The following is a 19,099-nucleotide window of genomic DNA, read 5'->3' as shown; positions in this document are numbered from 1 at the left end:
CAGCACAGACCTCTACTACCCCCATGGCCCCAACCTTGGTTCACGCCCTCAAGGCTGTCACAGGGCCCAAAACATGCCAAGTGCGACTGGAGCTGGTTGCAGAGACCAGTGTCCTCCTGAAACCATGGAGCTTACTGAGAGACACAGTGTCCCTGAATGTCCCTAATGACAGAAGCATCACCATCCTGAGGGGGAAGGAGGTAGCTGACCAGGAAGACCAAGGCCCAAGCTCTCCTCCTGGCTATTTCAGGCCCCAACAGCCTCCTTTCTCTGGTTTTCCCAGACTGCAAAAGGGAGGCTAGATCTGTGAACAGATTATTAAATAAATTCATCTGATATTTGTGGGAGCCAGACTCTGTGGGTGTTTATACATCACGACGGACAGGTTCCCATACCTGAGAGACCCCCTTTCCCTGTGTACTCCCAGTTCTCAGATGCCTTGAATGAACTCCAGAGACCTCACGTAGGTTGCCTTTTCTTCCCCACTCCTTCCCATTTCCCAGAGACCTCTGGGCTGATAGAGGAGCAAAACCAGGAAGGACAGGGGAAGGCAGGTGCTGGGCTTTATGAATGTAGAATTTGTGTCTCACAGTGGGATAGTCTCTGTGTGCTCTTAAATGTGCAGAGGGGGAAAGTGACCCTGTGCTCTGCAAGGCAGAGAAGGGATTGTCATGGGGCTACTACAGCAGGACCATATTTCTTCTCAGCACTCTGCAGAGGCTTTCAGGGGACTGTGTGGACCCTTTCCTCCCTGAGCAGATGTCCTGGGTCAGGAGAACTACTCCCAATTTCAGCAAGGGCAGGGCCAACTGGCCCTGATAGGCTCCAGGTTTTCTGAAGGCCCTGCCAACCAGGCCTCAGGCAGAGAAACAGTGTTTATCCTGCCATGTGCCAGCACTATGCTTTTGCTGAAGGCTCAGCCGGGTTGGCTTCTTGGGCAATTGGCTGGTCATACACATGCCTCTGCCCCCTTCTGGCTGCAAATCAACCATTTGCTTGTTTTATCAATTTAATCCTGCCAGTGTCTTCCATCTGGGAGGTTCTCAGGCTAGGTCTTTACCAGAATAAAGCTATTTCTTCAGGTACATTTGACCACAGTGTTAACAAGACAGTTTTTAAGAGCTGCATAGTGAGAGTATCACTGGGGTGAAATTCCATTGGTAAGAAATTCAAGAATAGGCAAAATTAACCCATGCCTATAAGATCAGACCTGGTCTCCTAAAAGGATAAGAATTTCTAGGAAGAGGGGACTTCCTATATGTTAGAAGTGTTTTGTGGTTGGCTAGATAGTTACACAGGAAAGAAATCAGTCAAAATTCTAAATGAATTCACTTAAATAGTGATCTGTACATTTCACTATATATTTTATATCAATAAAAATTAAAATCATGAAACAGGTTGTTATTGTTTTTGTTTTTTTTATAGTACCAGGGATTGAACCCAGGGGTGCTCTGCCACTGAGCTATACCGCCAGCACTTTTACATTTTTATTTTGAGACAGGGTCTCACTGAGTTGCCCAGGCTGGCCTCAAACTTGAGATCCTCCTGCTTTAGCCTCCCAATTAGCTAGAAATACAGGCATGCTCCTCCAACTCTTGCTATACAATAGGCTTTTATTTATTTATTTTATATATATATATGTGTGTGTGTGTGTGTGTGTTATAGTTTTTTTATATGACAGTGGAATGCATTACAATTCATATTACACATATACAGCACATTTTTTCACATCTCTGGTTGCATATAAATATATTCACACCAATTTGTGCCTTCAAACATGTACTTTGGATAATGATATTCATCACATTCCACCATCATTTCTAACACCTTGCCTCCTCCTTTACCCTATCACCCCTGTGCACTGTCTAGAGTTTATCTGTTCCTCCCATGCTCCCTCTCCCTACCCTACTTTGAATCACACTCCTTATATCAGAGAAAACATTCGGCATTTGTTTTTTGGGGATTGGCTTATTTCACTTAGCACTATCTTCTCCAATGCCTTCCATTCACCTGCAAATGCCATGATTTTATTCTCTTTTATTGCTGAGTCACATTCCATTGTATATACATGCTAAATTTTTTTTTATCCATTCATCTGCTGAAGGGCATCTAGGTTGGTTCCACAGTTTAGCTATTGTGAATTGTGCTGCTATAAACATTGATGTGGCTGTGTCCCCGTAGTATGCTGTTTTTAAGTCCTTTGGGTATAGATTGAGGAGAGGGATAGCTGGGTTAAATGGTGATTCCCTTCCCAGTTTTCCAAGGAATCTCCTTACTGCTTAGGTGTTTAAATATATATTAGTTGTAGCCGGGCACAATGGTGAATGCCTGTAATCCCAGCAGTGTGAAAAGAAAGAAGGAGGAGGATAGGAGGGGACAGAGAATTGGGGGAAATAAAAAGAGAGGAAATAAAAACATTTTTGATGGTCCACTTATGTCAGAAATCATATTTTTTTGTGTGTTAATCACTGCCTACTCTTAAATCCTGCAAAAGATTGTTTTTCAAACCAGAACTGTATAAGTTTTATGTGCATGAATGTTCTGCACCAGACAGGTGGTTTGTAGCAGTTCTAAAAAAGTGACTCTCAGGCTGGAGTTAATAGGAAAGGGCTGCTCTCTTTAGCCATCTTGACCAAGTGCATGCTGGAATTTTAACAAGTGGTTACTTGTGAGATTAGTTAATTCATGCAGGTCATTAAAGCCTGGTTAATTCCTGTGGATCATTTATGCCATTGTATGCGGACCTCTGCCCAAAGGTCACAGCTGTGATCCACTTGTGGGTAAAGTGGACAGTGATGCATTATGCAGTTGGGTGTTCACATTTAATCCTACCAAAATGACACCTTGAAACTAGACATTTTGAAGGAGGGCTAATAAGAGGAAAATGGGAATGAAAGCTGCTACAGTACTTGATTCATACATGAGTCACACTTAATACTTGTCATAGGGGCTGGAGGTGTGGCTCAGTGATACAGCACCTTGCTTAGGATGTGCAAGGTCCAGGGTGCAAGTCCTAGCACCCAAATAAAACCAAACAAAAACACAAACAAAAACCTTTTTAGCAGAGAAGGAGCCTTCAGTGGATTTCTGATCTGCCGCAGTCTGGCTGGGCACAAATCACGAGCCACTGAAGCAGGAACAAACTTTATTTTTTAACTGCAGGAAAAAACCTCACACACGCTCCTGGGGAATCCTCCCGAAAAGCCACGGCTCCTTCAGGAACCCCCCAGCCGGAAATAGCTCCCCGGGAAATCCCTCCTCCTGCACTTGCCAACCAATGGGAACCAGGGGAATCCCGTGAGAACTCAAAATAGCGCAAGAAGTCCAAAATAGCACGAGAAGGCAAAAGTAGCAGCAGAGGCAGATAATGCCTCGCCTGTCAATCAATACTGTTGGCAAAATGCCCAGGAGCCATACAGACTCGGCTGTGGCTCTCAGCACTGATCATGTGGAGCATGAAGAGAAATCACCGATCCTTGAAGGATGAAGGTTGAAGGATGCCTTCCTCCCCAAACCAGAATTCCCACCATTGGCACAGAGAAGACTTGAGCATCTGCAACTTCTTTATCTTGTAGAGACTGAAAACAGGAGATAGCTCAAAAATTCCAAGGAATAGGAAGTAAGAAGAACACCTGTGTTCTCAAACTTTCGAAAATTTTGTTTTAGACTTTTTATCCAGAGAGTTTTTTGAAAGATGAGAATTATCACTAGTTCCAACCCTTCCACTAATCCCATCAATCCACAATAATCTTTCCCTAAATGACTTCAACGTTTGTGGATATCATAAATCTCCAGTGGTAAGTGTCACAGTCTCATAAAAATACTGAGGCAGGCAGGAGTCATAGAGCTGAAGACATGGGCTGGACAAATCTCCATAAATCACCATTAGGCAAAGAGAGGAACAATTTTAAAACTAAACTACTTTCTTTCTTCCCAGAATGAATTTTTGCTACATCAATTAAAACCATCTACCAAGGTTATGCATGGTTCCCATGCCACAGACTAAGAATCACAATCAGGAGGACCCATACCTGGCTGGGTGTAGTGGCATACACCTGTAATTCCAGCTGCTTGGATGGCTGAAGCAGGAGGATGGTGAGTTCAAAGACAGCCTCAGCAAAAAGCAAGGCACTCAGCAACTCAGTGAGACCCTGTTTCTAAATATAATACAAAAGAGGGATGGGGATGTGACTCAGTGGTCAAGTGCCCCTGAATTTCATCCCAGTACCCCCCTCCCAAAGAAAGAGGAACCACATCTGTAATCCCAGTGCCTATGGAGGCTGAGGCAGGAGGATGATATGTTCAAAGCCAACCTCTGTAACTTAGTAAGGTCCTCAGCAACTTAGAGAGACCCTGTATCAAAATAAAAAATAAGAAGCTCTATAGATATGGCTTAATGATTAAGCACCCCCTATTCAAATCCCAGAAGCAAAACAAAAACAAAAACAGACTTCTCTTAGCTTCTGCAGTACAAAGAAGCATGCTATATATCCTCAGGTTCCAGGATTGGTAGTCTCAGCCCTGTGACCACCAGATGAGGAAGAAATCTGGCCTTGGGAATAAGCATGTCAGCGACACTTGGAAGGACACTTGACCTTTCTGAGAATCTCCTAGTTCTGTCTGGCCATCAATTGTTAATTCCTTGGGAAATTTTCCTATATCTATCTACCAAGTTTGATCATGAAAACCATGTAAGTTGAAACATACAACTCAGATATAAGAGACATTTAGTCTGATAATATACATAAAGTAACTGTCCCTGTCTGAGTCACATTTCTATATTAATTCATTTAACAGAACTGTTAAGTGCCTAGTAGAAGCCAAATACTCTATGCTTTTTAGTCTGTCTCTCTCAGTCTCTCCTTATTCTGAAGATGCACCTCTTTGGTCTCAAAGCCCAAGCCCTCCCAACACTCAGACCAAAGAATCACATATACAGGATATAGCCAGCAGGTCACTGAACAAGTATGCATTGAGCATGTACTGTGGACAGACTGCCATAGCAAGTAGCTGAGTCTCATCTCAGTCACAATGTGAAATGAGGAACACAAAATCTACGACTGGCCTCTGACTGTGAGAACACCTTTGCCACTGTGAGGCACCAAGAAGAAATTTCCTTCACTGAGGAGTCCTATAAATGATACTTAAGATGGTAAGAGTTTAGACAAGGTCAGGACCTTGAATATAACAGCTCCATGGGAAGTATAGGACAAAAAGCAAATAAGCAAAGACATTTTTAGTATAAGTTTACTAATGTCTTCCAAGTAATAATTAAGGTAAATTCTTGACTTTCCTTCTGAACTCACTTTAATACTTTCCCACTCATTTGTATCTATAACATTAGAAAAAATGAAGCCATATGAAGCAGTTAAATCACACTCAAACTCAGATCCAATCATCTTAATAGTCATCTTTAGGGTAAGGAAATAAATGAGGGACTTTGAATAACTATAATCATTAATGTGAAGTACTAGCATAATTATAAATATCTTGTTACTTTTATCTCGATACTTTTACATTCAAAACATAAATCTTTATTTCTGCTCTTTTACCACTTTTTACTTTTAGACATTTCCTTCCTCATTCCAATCCCTGTAAAATACCCAAAGCAAAGGAATTAGGAAAGTCTTAGTGAGATGTAATAGAATACAGTTCAATAAAAGTTTAAGTGCTTGAGTGGGCTTGAGGCCTTTACATGCTTCTCAGTTTTCATGTTGCTTATTCCAACAATTTTCTGTTCACAAATTTGATTCTCAGTTTTGAAGTTAAAAATGAAACTAATTAGCTTAAATTTTCTATATTTTGGGAAATACGAATTCCATTTATTTTATTGTAAGATTACCACTGTGAGCCACACTGTGAAGAATGTGATAGATGTCACAAGCTTAAGAGTGGTGGCAGTAAGCAGCTGGGTTCAATGCCATGCAGAGGGCATATTATAATGCAGTGTAATTCCTCATCTTCATGTGGTGTTATAAAGTTTAGATGCAGAATTATCCTTTGAATAAACAAAGACGTTTGATGTGGCCAGGTGTGGTGGTGTACATCTATTGTCCAGCTACTCAGAAAGCTGAGGCACAAAGATCACTTGAGTCCACAAGTTGATGAGAGTGGATCATTGTTTGCTTACTCTGCCACTGTTAACAGTATTACCTGTGAGAGGCTATCGCACTATGTGACCAGCACTTTTCTTCCCTGATTGAATGAGGCTCTGTCAGTCACTTCCTGTGATTTGGCCATATCAAAGTGGCCCTAGACGGCTGCCCCGATCCCAGAAGACGTAAAATGTCGCAAAATGTGTCTTCATACCTATGAGTGCCTTCCTGCAGCCCCAAGGATTGAGCTATGCTCACCTGTTCCTTTGTGATATTACCCCTTTGCCCTGTTTGGGATAGAATGTTCCATGGAAACACCCTTTGTGTGTTCCCTACTCTTACTGTGCCCTCGGGTGTGGCCTTCCTAGATGTCAGTCAACCTGCTGACAGCAGACATCATGAAGCTAGACTCAGTCCCTTGAAACCTGACCCCTTGCCTCATTTGAATGGCTTCTCCTCAATAAAAGGGTCAGCACATGCTTGTTCTCTCTCTCTTTCTGTGGACCCTTAAGGTCAGAGGAGCTGTCACAGGACTCCCAAAGAAAAAGGTATCTGAAATGAATTACAGCAGATGGGGTAGAGAGAGAAGATGGGAGGGGAGGGGAGGGGGGATAGTAGAGGATAGGAAAGATAGCAGAATACAACAGTCACTAGTATGGCAATATGTAAAAACGTGGATGTGTAACCGATGTGATTCTGCAATCTGTATATGGGGTAAAAATGGGAGTTCATAACCCACTTGAATTAAATGTATGAACTATGATATGTCAAGAGCTTTGTAATGTTTTGAACAACCAATAAAAAAAAAGAAAAAAAAAAGGTATCTGTCGCCATGGGGCAGAATTGTGACGTATGCAGTTGAGGGGAGAAATAAAGAATGTTCACGTGCTTCTGCCCCTTTCACTCTACTTACTCAATACAATTTCACTCTATAGGTTCTTTTTTTTTTAGTTGTAATTGGACACAATACATTTATTCCATTCATTTATTTTATTTTTTATGTGGTGCTGAGGATCGAACCTAGGGCCCCACGCATGATAGGCAAGCGCTCTACCACTGAGCCACAATCCCAGCCCTCTATAGGTCCTTAATTAAGAAAATGACAATCTTTAATGCTAGGCACTGCAATAGACATAATCAATTCACAGCAAACAATTCTATATTAATTAATTCTAAGCACTGCAAAACACACTTAATCATGATAGGCTAATGACAGACATTTCCTCTGCATGATGAGTTCAAAAGTCTTAAGCCTCAGGCTTTATGTCCAGCAGATGCACACTCACTTAGACTGAAGTGACCAGATCTGGAACCAAGGCAGGCTTTTCCTGTCATGGAGTGGATGACTGTTGAGGAGAGGGTTGTAGGGAGAAGTTGAGGCTCTCACCAAGGTTAAGATGAGGTGGTAGAATTTGAGAGCGGAGAGGATCACCCAGAAGCTAAGGAAATGATGACAGTGATGGAATGTCCTCATGAGGCTCTCCAGCTGGAGTGCATCCTTGTTTCAGCTGGCTGAATCCCTGTTCATCAACTCTATCATTTATACTAAATTTTGGGGGTTTTGACACCCCTTTCAATCCTTATCAGCTACCACTGGATTTCTCAGTGACATCATTTACCCTGGGGTCAGAAACATCTGGTCTGGTGGTCTCCACCCTGATCTTCTTGCAGTTCCCTCTTATCGGGCAAGGACAGCATGCCAGGGGATTCACTTTGTTTATCAGGGTGAGGGGAAGTGACTTGTTTGAGGCCATACTGGAGGGATCTGTGGGTGTGCCTAGTGAGACTGCAGGTTTCAAACTGGAGTTTTTTAAATGGAGTTGCTTAGGCTCAGGCCCAAGGCTATCCTAACAGTATCTCTGTCTCTTGTGTGGTTATTTTGCATGGCCCAGTTCCTCTGGAGTGACCCTGAGTGTTTTTGTCACCAGGAAACGACAATTACCACACTGTTAACCAAAGCGACTGTGGAATTATGGTATGGAGCTCTTTTCCCCCCAAGGACAATATGGCACCTTCTACTCTGCTATTGGCAGTCTGGATCAGGACAGTATGTAGGCAATGGACCTCCTTGTTTTACAGATAGCACAGGGTTTCAAGAGGAATCTAGGCCCAGATTGAGTCAGGAGGATATAGACAACCTAAACAGACCAATAGCAATAGAGGAAATAGAAGAAACCATCAAAAGATTACCAACTAAGAAAAGCCCAGGACCGGATGGGTATACAGCAGAGTTTTACAAAACCTTTAAAGAGGAACTAATACCAATACTTTTCAAGCTATTTCAGGAAATAGAAAAAGAGGGAGAACTTCCAAATTCATTCTACGAGGCCAACATCACCCTGATTCCGAAACCAGACAAAGACACTTCAAAGAAAGAAAACTACAGACCAATATCTCTAATGAACCTTGACGCAAAAATCCTCAATAAAATTCTGGCGAATCGGATTCAAATACATATCAAAAAAATTATACACCATGATCAAGTAGGATTCATCCCTGGGATGCAAGGCTGGTTCAATATACGGAAATCAATAAATGTTATTCACCACATCAATAGACTTAAAAATAAGAACCATATGATCATCTCGATAGATGCAGAAAAAGCATTCGACAAAGTTCAGCATCCCTTTATGTTCAAAACTCTAGAAAAATTAGGGATAACCGGAACATACCTCAACATTGTAAAAGCAATCTATGATAAGCCACAGGCCAGCATCATTCTGAATGGAGAAAAATTGAAGGCATTTCCTCTAAGATCTGGTACAAGACAGGGATGCCCTCTCTCACCACTTCTGTTCAACATAGTCCTTGAAACACTGGCCAGAGCAATTAGACAGACGAAAGAAATTAAAGGCATAAAAATAGGAAAAGAAGAACTTAAATTATCACTATTTGCAGATGATATGATCCTATACCTAGCAGACCCAAAAGGGTCTACAAAGAAGCTATTAGAGCTAATAAATGAATTCAGCAAAGTGGCAGGATATAAGATCAACACGCATAAATCAAAGGCATTCCTGTATATCAGCGACAAATCCTCTGAAACGGAAATGAGGACAACCACTCCATTCACAATATCCCCCCAAAAAATAAAATACTTGGGAATCAACCTAACAAAAGAGGTGAAAGATTTATATAATGAAAATTACAGAACCCTAAAGAAAGACATAGAAGAAGACCTTAGAAGATGGAGAAATATACCCCGCTCATGGATAGGCAGAACTAACATCATCAAAATGGCGATATTACCAAAAGTTCTCTATAAGTTCAATGCAATACCAATCAAAATCCCAACAGCATTTCTTGTAGAAATAGATAAAAGAATCATGAAATTCATATGGAATAATAAAAGACCCAGAATAGCAAAAACAATGCTAAGCAGGAAGTGTGAATCAGGTGGTATAGCGATACCAGACTTCAAACTATACTACAGAGCAATAGTAACAAAAACAGCATGGTACTGGTACCAAAACAGGCTGGTGGACCAATGGTACAGAATAGAGGACACAGTAACCAATCCACAAAACTACAACTACCTTATATTTGATAAAGGGGCTAAAAGCATGCAATGGAGGAAGGATAGCATCTTCAACAAATGGTGCTGGGAAAACTGGAAATCCATTTGCATCAAAATGAATCTGAATCCCTATCTCTCGCCATGCACAAAAGTTAACTCAAAATGGATCAAGGAGCTTGATATTAAATCAGAGACACGGCATCTGATAGAAGAAAAAGTTGGCTACGATCTACATACTGTGGGATCGGGCCCCAAATTCCTCAATAGGACACCCATAGCGCAAGAGTTAACAACTAGAATCAACAAATGGGACTTACTCAAACTAAAAAGTTTTTTCTCAGCAAAAGAAACAATAAGAGAGATAAATAGGGAGCCTACATCCTGGGAACAAATCTTTAATCCACACACTTCAGATAGAGCCCTAATAACCAGAATATACAAAGAACTCAAAAAATTAGACAATAAGATAACAAATAACCCAATCAATAAATGGGCCAAGGACCTGAACAGACAATTATCAGAGGAGGACATACAATCAATCAATAAGTACATGAAGAAATGCTCACCATCGCTAGCAGTCAGAGAAATGCAAATCAAAACTACCCTAAGATACCATCTCACTCCAGTAAGATTGGCAGCCATTAGGAAGTCAAACAACAATAAGTGCTGGAGAGGATGCGGGGGTGGGGGGGGAGGGCACTCTTGTTCATTGCTGGTGGGACTGCAAATTGGTGCAGCCAATTTGGAAAGCAGTATGGAGATTTCTTGGAAAGCTGGGAATGGAACCACCATTTGACCCAGCTATTCCCCTTCTCGGTCTATTCCCTAAAGACTTAAAAAGAGCATGCTACAGGGACACTGCTGCATCGATGTTCATAGCAGCACAATTCACGATAGCAAGATTGTGGAACCAACCTAGATGCCCTTCAATAGATGAATGGATAAAAAAAATGTGGCATTTATACACAATGGAGTATTACTCTGCATTAAGAAACAACAAAATCATAGAATTTGGAGGGAAATGGATGGCATTAGAGCAGATTATGCTAAGTGAAGCTAGTCAATCGTTAAAAAACAAATACCAAATGACCCCTTTGATATAAGGGGAGTAAACAAGGACAGGGTAGGGACGAAGAGCTTGAGAAGAGGATTTACATTAAACAGGGATGAGAGGTGGGAGGGAAAGGGAGTGAGAAGGGAAATCGCATGGAAATGGAAGGCGATCCTCAGGGTTATACAAAATGATATATAAGAGGAAAGGAGGAGTAAGACAAGATAATACGAATGGAAGAAATGATTTATAGTAGAAGGGGTAGAGAGAGAAAAGGGGAGGGGAGGGGAGGGGAGGAGGGATAGTAGAGAATAGGACTGACAGCAGAATACATCAGACACTAGAAAAGCAATATGTCAATCAATGGAAGGGTAACTGATGTGATACAGCAATCTGTATACGGGGTAAAGTTGGGAGTTCATAACCCGCTTGAATCAAACTGTGAAATATGATGTATTAAGAACTATGTAATGTTTTGAACGACCAACAATAAAAAAAAAAAAAGAAGAATCTAGGAAAAATCGCAAACTCTATACCTTTAGGAAGGATGGGACCTTGTTTCCCTGGGTCAAATAAGGAAAAGTAAATAGTCTCAATGTCACTAAAAATGAACTACTGTACTCTTTCAGCCTTCCAAAGGTAGTTTGCTTTTAATTCTCACCCCAAACTGCTGTCCTGGAAGCACAGCAGCCTTATACTACCTTCTAAAGATGGTGTAGCTACAATTACAAAACTAAACTTCATAGTGTGAAAACTGGGTTACAATTGAAATAATTTATTTGAGGAAAAAACAGTGAAGTTTACGTCTTCAAAATCAAAAATTTAAATACAAATGCAAATAAATTACATTATTAAAAAATTAATAATTTTGTTTCATCCCTTGGACCCCAACCACATAAGATACCTATGTTCCAGGAAGTAAAGCTACACCTTTGTTTTTTAGATTACACCAACACTCCAACTTTGCTGGATTCCACTCAGCTCTAAATCTGTGTTCCTTTGAAAGTTTAAAGTTTTTTAAAAAGTTTCCTTAAAGCTGATCATTTTACCATGCTACAGAATAAAAAAGCTACTTTTGTGTTGGTAATAGCTAGTATAGATGTTGACAAGAGAAGGCGCTTCCTACATGGAGAACCAATCCAATGCTACACAGCAACCAAGGAAGAAAGTGAGGTAGTACAATGACTAAAAACTAACCCCATAGAGGATGTAGGTTGGAATTCTAGTTCTACTGAGATTTTTGCTGTTCTGGTTTTAGGCCTGCCAAAGCAACACTTTTCAACTTGAAATGTGCCCCTGGGTTTGAGTTTGGAATCCATCCTTACAATGAAGCCTACTGCAGCCCTCGTGGACATGTATTAGTACTAGTTGTATTTGGAAACCTGAGGGAACAAATGGAAACGTGGAATATTAAAAACTATAATTTTATTTCTAAACTAGTGGTTTCTGATTCTATATGTTCTGTTTGGTGCCCAGATGGGAAGCATATTGTAACAGCTGCATTTGGTCCCAGGTACATGTTAATGATTAGTACAAGATACGGCATTACACTGGCTCTATCTTGCACAAGTGTGATGTACCATCAAATGCAAAATCATGACAGGCTTCTTGGCAGCCAGTAGTGAATGGAATATTTCTGGCAAAAACAGTAGAATAAATCTAACATAATTTTCCTATGTACACATAGGAAAATATCATTGTGTCCACCCACAAGAATGGGGTTCTAATTAGAATAAGATATATTCCATGCTTATAAAATTGTATCAAAAAGGATTCTGCTGTCATGTATAAATAAGAGAAACAAATTAAAAAATGAAAATAGAAACCACAAAGATATAGTCATCCAAAAAAAAAAAGTGCAGGATCCAACTGCTTGACATCTATCAAGTTTCTGTTTGTATTGGTACTGGGGATTGAACTCAGGGGCACTTGACCACTGAGCCACATCTCCAGCCCTAGTTTGTATTTTATTTAGAGATAGTGTCTCACTGAGTTGCTTAGTGCCTCACCTTTGCTGAGGCTGGCTTTGAATTTGCAATCCCCCCAAGCTGCTGGAATTAGAGGCATGTACCACTGTGCCCCACTCTTTTAATAAGTTTCTGGTACCCATGAATACTCTGATATTCCAGTTTGATTTGTGGTAGTTACTCTCTGATCTCCTACTACATCTTTGCTTTTAGAACTTGATCTTTCTTTGAATACATATTTTTCTCAAACTGGTCTTAATTTATAATTTTTTTCTGTTTTCTCAGTTTGTTAGTAACCTCATGTATAAAAATTTAGCAGAGCATAAATAACTGTCAAGCTGAAGCCAAGTTATATAGGTTTACAAGAGATCCCTATGGTCTACTGCATCTCTTTCCATCTTTGAATTTAATGATTGCATATTGGTAGCTTGAAATATTCTCTGGTAGAAGTATTATATCATGGAAATTAACAAATACTACAAAACAGAATTTTCCCCCTTTGAATAGCCAGTTGTTAAATGATGACCAAGACACCACTGGTCAAAATGATAAATTAAAAACATATACAGCTGGGTGTGATGGTGCATTCCTATAATCTGGCAGCTCAGGAGGCCAAAGCAGGAGGACCACAAGTTCAAGCCAGCCTCAGCAATGGTGAGGTGCTAAGCAACTTAGTGAGATCCTGCCTCTAAATAAAATACAAAAATAGGAGTTGGGATGTGGCTTCATGGCTAAGTGCCCCTGAGTTAAATCCCTGGTACACTATAAAACAAAAAACATAGTATACCAACAAAGGGTTGGCTTTTGGTAGTCAATTTATGGGAATTCCCAGCCACCCTCCCTATTTAAGTTCCAAAATAAATCCCCACCATCAAGAAATGACTTCCTACACAACTTTATAATTTTACATGCCAGGTCAAATGGTAATAAAACTAACATTAATTAGTTGTTTGTGTGAGGCTTGAGCCATGTTTGAAATGCATTGTCATTTAAACCACTCTACAATTCAGATCTGGAGCTTCATTAGCTCCCTCAACACAGGTGCTGAGTGACAGATCTGGGGCCCTAGTCCAGGTTGATTTGGTTCTGAATTTCATGCCTGAGATCTCAAGATGGTATAGGGACAGTTTTCTGAAGGCCTGTCTCAACTTTTTAGCTGACAAAGTGGAAGACTGTCTTTCAGGTGGGTCTCTGTGCCTTTCACACAGGGATGTGGTTTACCTTTGTCTTGAAAGTCCAACAATGAGTAACCTGACCATAAAGCCGAGCCAGGGCCTGAGTGTTCACATAAAGAGGGTATATTAATATAGTGTGAGGGAGATTGATTTTTCAGAGAGAATAAGAGTGAAATAACAAAAAGAGACAGAGAGGGGGGATCCAAGATGGTGCAATAGAGGAGGTACCGTTTTTGGCTGCTCTGTGGAATTAAACCAAGAAATTAGTCAGGCAACATCTCCACAAGGCCTCACCTAGATGGAATACAACATCTCAGAGCATGCAACAGGACCCCTACATGGCGGATTTTCACAGAAACCATCAGAGCTGCGACCACCTGTGCAGAAATCAGAGCCTCTGTGTTTGTAATGCCAGATTTGTGGGACCCCAATAGACCTCCAGGAGCCAAATCCGATGCAATCACACAAGAGTCTATCACAAGGTCAAGCCTGGACTCACAACCATTTCTGATGCAGCCGTCCCAAGGAGTGAGTCCCAGTCTTTTGTTCAGAGAGATTTTATAGGTTTTGGGGGGATACTCTATGCATCACAATATCACTCAGCAAATCATTCCATACAGTGGGAAAATCAAACAACAACTCCTAACATTGATTAGCACATTCACTGGCAGGAACAAGTTGGGTAGGGGTGATTGGCTAGTACAATAGGGGATTCCTTTGAACTGATTGGTTTTAGGCAGGAGGGGTGTATGTGCTAAACTACATGGTTTCCCAACATGTTATCAACCACCATAAACTACTGGGGGGTCATCTGGCATCCCAGGTATTTTCCCTGTCTCGCTGATTGGTGGTTGCTAGGGGGTTGCTATGGGTCCTCACCTAGCCTAACTGAGTCAGGGACACCTGGCACCACTGAAGATCTCTCCTGTTATTTGCAGACAAACAACTCAGCAGCGTGGGTATGTGCCTAGAAAAGCTCTGTAGGTTTTTCCAAGAACAAGGGTCAAACCCTCTTCCTTAGGACAGGCCTTGAAGTAGAAGCTGCTGTTATTTATTTATTTTCAAAAATGGAGTCACATCAGTTTCTCATGTTCCAGGAAGACTCCAGACTCCGGACCCAAAGCCCACAGTTCTAGTACACAGGGTGCTCAAGCAGTATAACAGACACACCTAATCAGCTGCGCTCTGCTCCCACACAGGCCACAGAGCTGCAATCTAGCCACAGCACAAAGCCATCCCAGCTCCCCACACCTCACCAGACACCCCGGCACTGGAAACAGACCAACTCCATCTTAGAAAACCCCTTTCACCATTTTTTTAGTGGGCGTTGTTGTTAAAGATGGTGCCCAGAGCGTTTCTCTTCCAGGAGCTCAGATCCATGATGCGCTGAATGGAGCATGAACCATCACCTCCAATCCCTGTGAATGGCGCGAACTTTGAATGGTGCACCTCCAATCCCTTCACGAAATCTCAGCCAATGAAGAAGTAACAGCCCACTCGCCCTGCTCCTCCTCATCCTGTTCACACCCTCTCTCTCTCTCTCTCTCCCTCTCTTCTCTCTCTCTCTCTCCTCTCTCTCTCTGTCCTCTTGCTCTCCCTCCCCTCCCTCCCCCCCCCTCTCTCTCTCCTCCCTTCTCTTCTGTGACTGGCCACTACAGTCCTGCTAATAAAATCTCAGACAGGTAAATGGTTATTTTGGCTTGTTGAGTTTACCGAGCTTTTCCACCATTCCTACATTGGTGCCGAAACCTGGGAGGGGATTCCTGTCGCTCAAGGCAGAACCCCATTCCCAAACTCCGAGCCCAACTGTTCCTGTCATAGTCCACTCCTCTGATTGCCTGCCTGACATCCACTACCAGCCTGCAGATTGGTGAGTTCCCCCATCCCATGAGTGCCTGAACTCTAACTCACCAGAACAGGGGAATTGGCCATTGAGTGTCCAGCAATCCCTCCGGGTGTTTTTTGGGGGTACACACTCCACCCAGTCCCATCAGAGTCGCAGTGGACCCCTGCTGCTCTGCTAGGACACCCCTGGGAATCGAACACCTGGGACATAGGATTAATTCTCCCTTTATAACTCCTCCATCTCCCCTCACTTTTGGCTCCCGTGGACGGGTTAGTGCAATTGCTATGGGCCGTCTCACCCGAGTTCTGACTCTGTTCCTCCCATCTCCTTCTGACTCTTTCGTTCCAGTCGAAAAACTCTCCTGACATCAGGTTGCCCATGGCCCCGGCCCTATTTAGTTCTCACAGATCGCACTCCCCTGGTGATGACCTGGCAGTGCTCTCTGTATTTTCCTGCTGTGGTTGGTCATTTTGGGGACGCCCACTTGACCCTCTGTCCACTCTGGAGCTTCTAGGAAGCTCTTTCCAGCAGGGGTTTTTTTCTCTCTCTCCCTCTTCTTACTCTTTCTCTAACTCCCATCTTGCCCTTCCAGTATGGGAAATTCCTTGTCCCTCCCAGTGGATTCTCCCTTGCAGTTCCTCTTAGGTAATTTGAAAACCCTGAGCCTGGCCCCTGATATTAAACCAAAAGTGCTCATAAAATTCTGTACCCAGGACAGGCCTACATACCCCTTAGACAACCAAAACATTTGGCCCACATGTGGGTCTCTGGATCCCAATTTACTCCGGGATCTTTTTAATTACTGTGAGCAATCAAAGAAGTGGAACAAGATTCCCTATGTGGAGACTTTTTCCTTGCTACGATCTCACCCAAATCTCTGCATCCAATGCAAGCCTCAACAGCTACTCTTTGCTCTCAAACCTCCCTCCTCCTCTTCTCCACTCTCTGCCTCCACACCTTCTTCTCCTCCTTCCTCTTCTCTGCTCTCCGCCTCCACTTTCGACCCAGCTGATGAACCACCTCCATACCATTTTCCCCCTCCCTCAGCCTCGCTTTCCCCACTTTCACCCCCCTCCCATTTCCCCATCTTCTACATCTGTAGCTTCTTCTGCAGACTCCTCCTCCTCTTCCTTCCAACACTTCTGCACAAGCTCCTCCCAATTTCATTTCTTCCACCTTGGTCCCTCCACCTCAGTTTAGTCCACCCACCACCCATTCATGCGCTAATACAGCACCTAACCCACAAGTCACCACATCTCATCACCTGACTCAAACTTCACACGTTGTGGCCCTCCTTCGAGAGGTTGCCTGGCTGGATGGGATTTTAAGGGTTTATGTTTCTTTTTATTTCTTTCTTTCTTTTTTTTTATTTATTTATTTATTTATTTATTTATTTATTTATATTAGTTACACATGACAGTACAATGATCTTAACATATCATACATTTTAATCAAATGGGGTATAATTTCTCATTTTTCTGATTGTACAGGTTCCAGAATCACATTGGTCATACAGTCACGTATTATATACAGCAATAATAATGTCTATTTTATATATGTTCCTTTTTCTTTTTTTTTTTTAAAGAGAGAGTGAGAGAGGAGAGAGAGAGAGAGAGAATTTTTAATATTTATTTGGTTTTTTTTAGTTCTCGGCGGACACAACATCTTTGTTGGTATGTGGTGCTGAGGATCGAACCCAAGCCGCACACATGCCAGGCGAGTGCGCTACCGCTTGAGCCACATCCCCAGCCCCTATATGTTCCTTTTTCTATGCTTGACCTTTCTCAAGTAGAAAAAAATTGGGATCTTACACTGCAAACTCTATCTTTTTATATTAAAGAGTTTCAATACTTAACTCAAGCCTCTAGCCTCACCTTTCATGATTTCTATATGATTCTGACTAATACTCTCCTCTCTGAGGAAAGGAAAAGGGTCTGGGACCAGGCTAGGTCCTATGCAGACCAGGTTCATCAGACTAATGCCCACCATCCCCTAGGGGCCCAGGAAGTTCTAGACCAAGACCCCCATTGGGATTATAATGATTCCCAAGATCTGGGACACAGGGACCACCTTATTGCCTGTCTGATAGCTGGCCTAAAGGTGGTAGCACAAAAGGCTATTAACTTTGATAAACTCCAGGAAGTCATCCAGGAGAAGAATGAAAACCCCTCAGCCTTCCTAGACCAACTAACAAAGGCTCTCCTTCAGAACACTAATTTGGACCCTGAATCCCCAGATGTGAGGCAACTTCTTATGACCTATTTTTTCCTCACAAAGCTACCCTAACATCCAGGCAAAGCTAAAAAAATTAGAGAGGGGACCCTTGACTCCTCAGACTGAGATATTGGCCACAGCCTCAAAGTCTACCACAACAGAGATGAAAGAGCAAAACACCAAAAATTCCAGATGTTGGCCCAGGTGTTACAGGGTTCCTTCCAACCTATGGAAAGGGGGAGGCAACAACCCCCACAACAAGGACCCCCTGGGCCCTACTTTAAGTGTGGTTATAAAGGGCATGGGGCTAAGGCTTGCCCTAACCCCAGGGCACCACCCAGACCATGCCCCAGGTGCCAATGTCCTGGCCACTGGGGATCAGACTGCCCCAATTCCCAGAGGGGAGCTGAGGTCAGTCACCCCACCAGTGACTTGCTGGGCCTAGCAGCTGAGGATTGACGGAGCCCTGAGTCTTCTGCCCCAATCTATTCTATCACCAAGTTATCTGAGTGGATGGGTGTCCTATAAACTTTTTGGTAGACATTGGGGCCACATTCTCGGTTCTGAGAGTTTTGGGGAACTACCTATCCTACCAAATCTCCTATTGTTGGGGTAGGAGGTCAAACCATCATCCCGTGCAGAACTCCTCCCCTCACTTGCTCCTTATCTGAGTTCTCCTTTTCACAACATTTTTGGTTATGCCTCAGTGTCCAGTCCCCTTGCTGGGAAGGGATATATTATTCATCTTGAAGGCCTCCATAATCTTACCCTTATTGTCCTCCCCTACTTATATCTTCATCATGGCTTTACTCCCCGATGAAGAAGAAACTTTACCTCTTTATGTCCACCAGAACACACATTTTCCCCTCCCCTGAAAAATTGTGTGGGACACTGAAACCTTGTCCTCTGCAAATTGCTCTCATGTGGAAGTGCATCTTAAAGACCCTAACCACTTCCCAAACTAGACCCAATACCCACTGCCAAAGGCCAGTCTTAAGAGCCTAAAGCCAATCATTAAGAACTTACTAAGAAAGGGATTCCTTCATCCAACACCTTCTCCATTCAATAACCCAATTTTAGCAGTAAAAAAGCCTAACAGAACATACCATTTGGTGCAGGACTTAAGGTTAATAAATTCTTCAACCAGACCAATACATCCCCTGGTTCCAAACACTTATACTATCCTTTCCTCCATTCCTGCAAACTCTGCCTGTTTTTCAGTTATTAATCTTAA

General features: G+C 42.3%; 1 pseudogene; it reads left to right on the top strand.

Annotated features, from left to right (window-relative positions):
• Positions 1-23: 23 nt before the first annotated feature.
• LOC101973600 (eukaryotic translation initiation factor 2A pseudogene) lies at positions 24-12,320 on the top strand (annotated as a pseudogene).
• The last annotated feature ends 6,779 nt before the right edge of the window (positions 12,321-19,099 follow it).

Source organism: Ictidomys tridecemlineatus, chromosome 8 (genome assembly GCF_052094955.1).
Source record: "Ictidomys tridecemlineatus isolate mIctTri1 chromosome 8, mIctTri1.hap1, whole genome shotgun sequence".
Taxonomy (NCBI): domain Eukaryota; kingdom Metazoa; phylum Chordata; class Mammalia; order Rodentia; family Sciuridae; genus Ictidomys; species Ictidomys tridecemlineatus.
This window is presented reverse-complemented; position numbering and strand designations above follow the sequence as displayed.